Genomic DNA, 9,677 nt, shown 5'->3' with positions numbered 1-9,677 from the left:
ATTCTGCTTTTCTAACGTCATTATTACCCTTCATTGTAATGTTGTACAACTTCCATTTGTAGCTTTTATACACACTATGAATATTAAATCAGAGCACGAATTGAACAATGTTAGTTTATTTCATAAAGTTTGAAATCGGAGAATTTTTTTTTCCATTAGGTCTTCAAATCTATAATTTTGGAAATCTTTTACTTTCATTTCAGGAAATGGATTTCAGGAAAGGGGTATGCAGCTTCTCATAAAATTACAACTTTGTCAAGTTCAAAATTCTTGGTATGGATTAAATGTCAACCCAAAAGGCTAAATCTGTATTCACTCTTTGCTGTTGAAATGTGGTGATATTTTTCTTTGGATTGCATTAATTCCAAAAATTAATATAAATCTCCTTGTCCCCCTTGGAAAACCAATTCCCCCTGACCTCCATGTTATGGCACCCTAACAAACATGAACCATCTATGGCTTTCGGCCTAAGGGCAGACAGTGTTCATGGTGTCATGTTTTCTAAAGTTTTAGTACAAAATTCTTCCTGGGTGAACAAGTTAACAAAGGTCTAAAGACAATGCCTTTACAAACTGTTACCATTTTGGATTTAAGTATGGAGCAAATCCAACTGGACTGTGACCATTCCAGAAGCGGTATCTGTAGCCAGCTTACTAATGTGGACCAATCCACTTTAAAATCATCCAAACCTTCTCAATACAACACAATATGTCATGTCCTCACATGTGTAGCTCTCATAGGGACTATGTTCAAAAGCTTTTATCAAACTTTGGTCACATCAAAATTCCAATGGAAGCATAAGAAATACAGCTATCTGGGAGATACTATCTGTTCCCATCAGCTATCATAGAAAACATACACAACTTATCTATTTTCAAACAACTTGTCCTGCGAGTTCTCAACCTTATCATCAGCATTCTGGGCACAAGTGTTTCTGGTTAGACTTACATTTGCAAACACTTGTTTCTGTCCTATACGCTGCTGCTCTCTAGAGATGCTGTTATAAACCCGCTGTCTGAAAAGGTTGTGTGCCTGGACAAATTTTTTCACTTAATATATAACTGTGTCTCACAGCAGCATTACTTATTTTATTCACATTATAAATAAACAAATGAAATTTTATTTTTTATTTCATTAGGTTTTTTTTTGTCAACTCCTATTTTTTAAATCATAGTTTAATCATATTTTTAAAATCATATTGCATCATATTCATTCAGGTAAAACTTATCCTGCCTCATGGAAACCACAATAAAGGCTGTTGCTCACATTTTCCCCTAGCTCATTCTGCATCCTGAAAACTCTGGTGCTTCCCCATGTGGCCCTGCAGGGTGGTATGCCACCTTCTGTTGGGATCTGTGAATATAACAAGCTCTCTTTTAATGCCAGTTGTCTCCTGATCTGTTTGCCTCCCAATCCTATCTAATAAAAGGGTAATATGCAAATTAACTGTCACTCCATCACAAAGATGGTGGCACCCATAGCCACAAAATGGCAGCGCCTAGTCCTCTCAGCCCCACTGGAGTCCCCAGTCCTGGGGGGACAGCCGCTGAGAGCGGTCAGCATGAGTGGCCTGGCGGAATGCTTGCTTCATTGCCACGGTGATGAGGCAAGCGTTCCACCCCAGCTGCAGAGGGCCTCTGGGCAGCAGGCACAGAGCAGCCGGTGGGGGAGGAGGGGGATGGACCTCTGGGCCATGGAGAGCCTCTGGGCAGTGGGTGCGGAGTGGCCAGGCCCCGCAGAGAGCTACTGGCGCAAGGCTATTAGTAGCTAAATAATAATAAAACCTTATTTTAAAACAATGTGGGACTAGATGTAACATGATAAGTGATACCAATTCATACATTAGCAACTAAGTATACATCCAAGTCTTGAATTGTGAATAATTTTATTTTTATAAAAATATTTCATAAGATTTATTTGAATTTCCTAACATTTTAATTTAAAATTTTTATTTTAACAAATAATTTAAAATACATATTTTGATATAGATTAATGATAACTTGTACTTTAACAGAAAAATAACCTTTTGGAAAATAGATGAAACAAATGTTAACCTGTAATATTTTTTACATTGACTTTATGTTTTTAATAAAAATATATTTAGCCTTGGCTGTCATTGCTCAGTTGGTTGGGTATCATCCCATACACTCTGAAAGGTTGCCGTGTAGATTTCTGGTCAGGGCTCATGTCCGAATTGCAGGCTCCATCCCCAGTAGAGGGCATGCAGGAGGCAGCCAATCAATGTTTTCCTCTCTCAGCTCTCCCTCTCCCATCCTCTCTCTCTCTTAAAAAAAAAATCAATAAAAATTAAAAATATATTTAAATTATGTATATCTTAAGTAAAAATACTTTTTAATTTTTAACCCTTTAGATCACTGCTATCAAAATTATGTGACTATTGATTATGACAATATAATTTCATTGAAATGAAATGAAGCTAACAAAACAAGTTTAATGAATAAATATAAAGTAATTTATGAGTTATTTAAGTCTTCATTTTATTTTACTACACATCCAAGCATCATTGGTCCATCCAAGCACATCCAAACATGGGCAATAATAATTAAGTTCATTTGTCATGGGTATTCAGTTGTCATTGGTATTTCCATCAGATAGAGACCATAAATTTATCCAAATTTTTATTTTGTCATTATGATGGTATATTGGTAAAGTAGCAATATAGACCATATATCCTTTAACAGTTTGCTTGACTTACAACATTTAAATATTTAGGTGTATGGTATATGGGCTTGCATTGGTATTCCTGCCCCAGCCCCACCATTGTTAGCAGCGGCTAACAGACATACTTTCCGTTTCTCAGAAAGATAAGCCTCCTCCAGCTACTTCCTTGGTGAGGAAGCCTCTTTCTCTGAAGTCTTCACATGGTGACTCCTTGGTCACTCCTCTCAGCTTCAGTGTCACTTCCATGGGGCGCTCTTCCCTGGACCCAGGCTCTGTAGGATTACTGGTTTCATTTTCCTTATATCTTGTATCACTACCAGATATTTCATAATCTGTAAATTTGTTTATTTTATGTTTCTGTCTTGAAAATACAGACCCTAACCAACGGAATCAGAGTCTTTAGGTAGGGTCCCAGTAGCAGTGGTTTTCTTAAAGCTGATTAATATACAGGCAGGACTGAGAACCACTGCTCAGGGGCTGCTCTTGCTCATATGCATAAGGAAACATAACAGAAATGGTCAGGGAGGCCTTGTTTGCAATAGCAAAAGAAAAAACAAACAAACAAAGAAACAAATAAATAAATAAAATGTGCCTGAAATATACAGCCCCAGGAAAATGGAAATGTAACTTATGGCATATTCACAAAGAATAATTACTATATACCAGTTAAAATAAATTGCCTAGATCTATATAAATCAACATGGGTAAATTCCCCAAACATAAGTATGAAAAACAAGTTAGGGAAAGAATGGCACAGTAGCATTTATAAAAATGCGAAAGATGCAAAATAATAACTAATCGATGGATACATACATCTGCAAGTAAATTAAATTTTTAAAGAATCCCTAGGATTATTAACATCAATTTAATAAAAGTGGTTATTTCCTAAAAGGGAGAGGGTCAAGGGTCAGGCAGGGAAGGACAAGAAGGCGCTTCCCTTGCTTCTCATCTTTTTTTTTTTAAGTGTTTATTAGAGATTCTTTTAAAAATATATATTTTATTGATTTTTTACAGAGACGAAGAGAGAGGGATATAGAGTCAGAAACATGGATGTGCCTGCAACCAAGGTACATGCCCTTGACTGGAATCGAACCCGGGACCCTTCAGTCCACAGGCCTACGCTCTATCCACTGAGCCAAACCGGTTAGGGCAGTGGTCCGCAAACTCATTAGTCAACAGAGACAAATATCAACAGTACAACGATTGAAATTTCTTTTGAGAGCCAAATTTTTTAAACTTAAACTTCTTCTAACACCACTTCTTCAAAATAGACTCGCCCAGGCCGTGGTATTTTGTGGAAGAGCCACACTCAAGGGGTCAAAGTGCCGCATGTGGCTCGCGAGCCGTAGTTTGCCAACCACGGGGTTAGGGCATTGCTTCTCATCTTTAATGCTTTGTTTAAATGTTACATTTAACAGAGCTCACTCTCTATATCTTTCTGTGTCCTTGGAATCTTTTGTAATAAAAGAGATGGTAATTTACAGTGTTTTGGGAGGTTCTATCCATAGAGCTTCATGATAATTTTTGTCAATCTTCTGGATTTTTTGTGCTTTGTGGCAACTATCGTCTTAACTCAGTTCTAACTCTTCCTCACTAAAACTACAGAGAAAACTTGAGAGCCACCTGGGTCCTCTCAGCACTTCAATAAGGAAATTTGGCTCCCACCACCCTGAATGCTGTTGCACCCTACTTAAGTTCTTCCATTCTCAGAAAAGTTCTAAATACTGCTTTTATCCCTATGCTCAAGATTCAGCCATTAATTCATTTGCTTATTTATTCTATGAGTATTCATTGGGCACACTTAAAAAGTGAGGACATGAGCAGAATTTTATTCTGGGACACAATTTCCTTATCCTGTTCCTTAGTCTCTCCTTTCACTTTCAGGTCTAAAATTAAAATGTAACCTTTGCTGTGTTTAAAGTCAGGTTTATTTAAAATAACTCGAAAATTTTCATGGTTAGAATATCTTTTATTTTTATATTCTCACCCATTTTATAATATGTGATTTAAGTTCCTCAAAGTTCCCAAGTGTCACTAAAAAGAAAGACTAGGGCAGACTTAAGGGGAAGCTGGGGAGGGGGGCAGTGCTGGCACTTATAATAATTCCCCCTCTAAAGCCACAGCTCTGGTGGTATCGAATCTCTAGAGAATCTTAGAGATCTATTTAATTTATAACAGTTCAAATTTCTTGAGGACCCAGATGATGTCTGTCCCTTGTCCTCACATCTGTCATACACCCAAGCCATTATCCAGGTTTTCGCTTAACAATGGCTTTCTGTTTCACGTTGTTGGGAACTTGCTATCATCCCACTGACTTAAGACATTTAGTCATTGGATGTTACTGTTCCCTATCTATTTTTCAGTATGCTTAGCTTTCAATTAGTTGCTAGTACACACCTTTGATGTATCTTCAGCTTTTTAAAATATGTAGAAAAAGAAATAAAAGGTACATTTATTTTTTTTTAAAAATCAGATTTCAGTTATTCCCCAAATTCTTAATTAAATTCTCCCACCTATCCCGCAGAAGAAACTCCACATGGTAAGCCATAAAAGCCTTTATAAAGGGAGTTTACATTGTCTCCCCATGCCTTAGTAAAATATATGAGTACAAATTAGATAGAACCCGTGAAATTACAGTTTTATGAGGGGCGAGGGATGATTCAAGTCAAAGACTTACTTTTCATTCACGTGTGAAAGAAACAAAAAAATTTCCAGATTAAATTGGCTGGAGGGAAATGCCGTGCCAGCATGTGTAAAATGGTGAGGGACAGCTGGCTAGGAAGGCGTAAATCAGAAACCAGCCTCACCTCCTTGCTGGGGAAATTGCCACCAGAATGCTTATAAATAGCGCTTTCTGTTTCCCAGCTCTGTCAGGAGTAGCAGTGGGGATTTAAATGAAAGCCACCACTGTGTACAGCTCAGGGGCAGGCTCAATGGTTTCCTTATAGAATGCCTGGAAGTGGAGGTCTCATGGCAGGACTATCTGGGACTGTCAGGTTTGCCTGGGCAAAGGGGGCCCTATACGGTCAGGGCTCAGGTGGGGTAATGGCTCAGCATGCAAATTGTACAGGCTCCAGTTACCCAGCAGAAGTAACTGAAAGTAACCCAGAGCTCAGTAAAACCAGACTCTCAGACCAGCCTGGGAGCCAGCCTGAGACTTCTTAGATCCCTGAGCTATTTGTTGCCTCAGTTCGGATATTTGGCGATCCCAGCTGGATGCTCCTAGAGCCTGCCAAACTACACTTCCAACCCGGACTTTTGCATTCAACTAAGTCCCATAACCACTCCTCGAAGCCCTAGGAAATATTTAGGTAAGCAATATGGAGTTTTCCAAAGTTTCCAGCCCATTGAACTGGATTCTCTTTGATGAATGAGGCTTTGGCTCGCCCATTGTTCCTTTCCCTGTAACCCCTAGCAAAATCCATTTATAGTAAGGGCTCAATAAATGCTTGTGAAATCAATCAATGGCCTTTTCAGGTCTCTGCCTGGAACCCCGAACATCTGCAGTGTGCAGGAAGAGGGCAGCCCACCTGTCTAGCTTTGGAAGGAGTTTCTGTCTTCGGTGTAAGGGTTGGCTCAGTTTACAGCCACATTGAGTTCAGAGAAGAAGAAGAAGAAGCTTCAGGAAAGAGTAGGAGGCAGAGAACATCATGATTTTGGGCTACTCCTTGATTAAAATGCAAGTCCAGCAAATCAAACACAAATAATACTGAATCTGGGACTGATCAAAGCCGGAAATAAGCCCATACCGCACAGGAAGTCATAGGAAAGCAAGTGCTCTTTTGATTTAGGATGGCTGCAGAACAAAGCACAGTTGTATAACTTTGCATGCACTTCTGGGTGAGCAATTCTTTTGTTGAGCCTGCAGTAATTCCTTTCACATCCCTCACCCACTGTGTGAAAGGATGGTGGGTGGGATGGAATGAAGCGAGGGCGCAGGTTCTGTGGTTGTCATTTCGCCTTCCCCTAAGTTCTTTCCTTTTTTTTGTTTTGTTTTGTTTCCAGAGAGGAAGGGAGAGGGAGAGAGAGAAAAAAATCATTGATTGCCTGCCTCATGCACGCCCTCCACTGGGGATCAATTGCCCTGACCTGGAATCGAACGGCGACCTCATGTCCTGGTTCATAGGTCGATGCTCAACCACTGAGCCACACTGGCCAGGCATCTCCTTCCCCTAAGTTCTTGTTAGAGCCTGCAGAAAGGTGACCCAGGGCCTGGTGGTCTACCTCAGACTCCCTTTACTGCTGTGGCCACATTCTTTCCCTCACACATCCATTTAATCTTGGTTTGGGCAACTGCTGAGCAAAAGCAGCTGTTTGTTTTACTGACGTTACTTCCTTCTGGCTGTCGACATATGTGCTGCTTGCCATTGCTCTGGGACAAAACATTTGTTTGATTAACTCAGTTTTAAAACACACCATCTATGGAGGCATTAATGCTACTGGATTTATTTGCCAAGTCTGTAGCTTCCGATGGACAGTGTTGCTCCTAGATAGAGAGTACATAAGCTGTCCCACGTCCAGCTGCGAGGGAGAAAGCAATTTTAGATGAGATTTTTATTTGATAGAATCCAATCTACAGGTGGCCTCCTTAAGGAGTGAGAATCATTCCACAGGAGTGCTTTTAAGTGGTGTTATTAGGAAAAGAACTCATCTATATTAGGATTCTGACCAATTATGTTTTCACTTGGTTTATCTTCTTAGGTTTTAAATACTTTGCTAATAAAAAAAAACTTTAAAAAATGTAGTTTTATGATGAGTCAAGGACTGCTGCTGTGCCTTAAGCTAGAATAAAATACACAGAACACATTTAAATGAATTGCAAAGTGTATTATACTCTGAAAATCAGCATTAAAATGCACATTAATTTTTGCAGCTCTTAAATACTTCGGTTGCTGAGGAACTGCCTCCATTCTGTAATTGAAATAGCTCTTCAGATGCAATTTAGTTGCTGATTGGTTTTTAAGTATTTTTAAAAGCTAACAGCTCAGATGGAATAAGGTGGTATACCCTTGAGTTTTAAGTAGGAGCCAAGATGTCATCATGCTGTGGACTTATTAGGCCACTGGAAACCACATTTATTTTCTCCAGAGAAGGGGTGCTGCACCCCGAAGGCTGACACACTGTTAACTGCACAGGAGACCACAGAGCTGGCTCGACATCAAATACAAGATGTTGTTATGAGGGAGTTATTATCCTCTGAGCAAATTAAACAGGTCTCTTATTAACTCCACTCCCCAATTCACACATTCCATACTTTATTCTCTTGATTTTTATTTCCTGTGGCTTTTTTTTTTCAGTTTCAATAAATGCCTAGTAGGAAAAGAAGAGGGGGAAAAAAAGCAAATCTATTTTGGTATTCACTGGTAGGTGAATATCTACGGTTCTAACTGGGAAGAGGTTACAGAATACCCAATCAGGAATCAAATGCTCTGTGGATTTATTTTTTGGGCCATAGCAGTCTGCAAGAGGATATTTTAAGGTGGCTGTGTGCCTTTAGCAACACTCAATAACTTCAAGATTAAAGAGAAAAAATATCTAGAGATTCTTAGCTGTGGGCCTGCCTCCTTGATATTAATAAGGCAGTTTTAAACTCATTGATGGAAGTTATGGCATGTCTTGGAGAAAATATGGAGATACTGTTAGTTCTATCCCTAAATTTCTCACTAGCGAGGGACAATGGTCAGATCACCTAAATTCTTGGTTTCTTAACTTTCTTCTATGACATATGGTATTAAATGATATATTGTTAGAATGTTATGAAGTTGACATGTAAAGTAATAATAATGCTTGCAAACCACAAATTGCTATGTGAATGCAAAGTACAATTACTATTAGGGAATTCTGAAGATTAAGATTTGGGAGGGGACTCAAATGAGCTCACCAGAAGGGAAACCACAAAGCCTTCAGAATCCTTTGGTGAATTGAGTCAAATTAGACAGCTTGTAGGGAGGAAAAGATCCAGATTCAAAAACAGGTTAATTGTGCTCTATGAGTTCTGTACAGGATCCCTGACAAAGGTTGAGAAGGTAAATTTTAAGTTATGGGAAAATCTACCATTTGTACTTTCTTTTCACATATAGAATGTCAGGAGAAAAATGACTGGCAATAGAAAAATTGCTTGGTTTAAAATAACTAAAATAACAAAAGGAACATCTACACTTTCTTATATTCTTAACTGAATGCCATTTAGCTCCATAATTTATATTCATTTTAATCTTTGCAAAACCCTATGAGATTTATAAGTACCTTCTTTTACAAATGAGGAAACTAAGGCCTACAGGTGTTAAGCAATGGGCTCAATCTCATAGTCAGTGGTTGCAATATATACACTGAGTGGCCAAATTATTATGATCTCTGAACGCATAATAATCTGGCCACTCAGTGTATTTGTATCTCAAATGTGTACCAAAAGTATTCTAGACTTTTGCTGGAGATCAACCACTTATTTGCCCTGAGCTTTCTACCAGCCAGTGCAAAGGGGAAAACTGATCAGGTGCACGATTTATAGTATCTTTGATATCAAGATTCTAACATGACTTTTCTAATTCATTGCAAATTATATATCACTATGTTTTGACATAGTAGGCAGTTAGACAGATGTGAGCAGAGTAGTAACGATAGGCCACGTACAGAAGGTCACCAGGGCAAGTGCCTAGCAACAGGAAAAACTGGGAAAACAAGTATTGTAAGTGGGACCTTGTCCCCAGGGTGGCCTTTCATCCCCTAGCATATCACTTGTCATGCAGCTTAGACCCCTCTGATCATTCATATCACTGGTCATGCAGACACTCCCCTGACCTTTTCTCTACTGGTGTGTTGCTAGTCATGTGTTCCCCCTTATAGGAGGAACAAGTGAGCCAGAATAGCCTCATATGACTTCCATACAAGTTCTTACATGAGAACTCCCTTAAGCATTAAGCCATCAGGACAGTGAGGTTCTGGTCCAAATCAAATAATCTTAGGAACAAAGTCTAGGGTCTGTTGACCACAGAGAT

This window comes from Eptesicus fuscus, chromosome 2, assembly GCF_027574615.1.
Source record: "Eptesicus fuscus isolate TK198812 chromosome 2, DD_ASM_mEF_20220401, whole genome shotgun sequence".
Taxonomy (NCBI): domain Eukaryota; kingdom Metazoa; phylum Chordata; class Mammalia; order Chiroptera; family Vespertilionidae; genus Eptesicus; species Eptesicus fuscus.
This window is presented reverse-complemented; position numbering follows the sequence as displayed.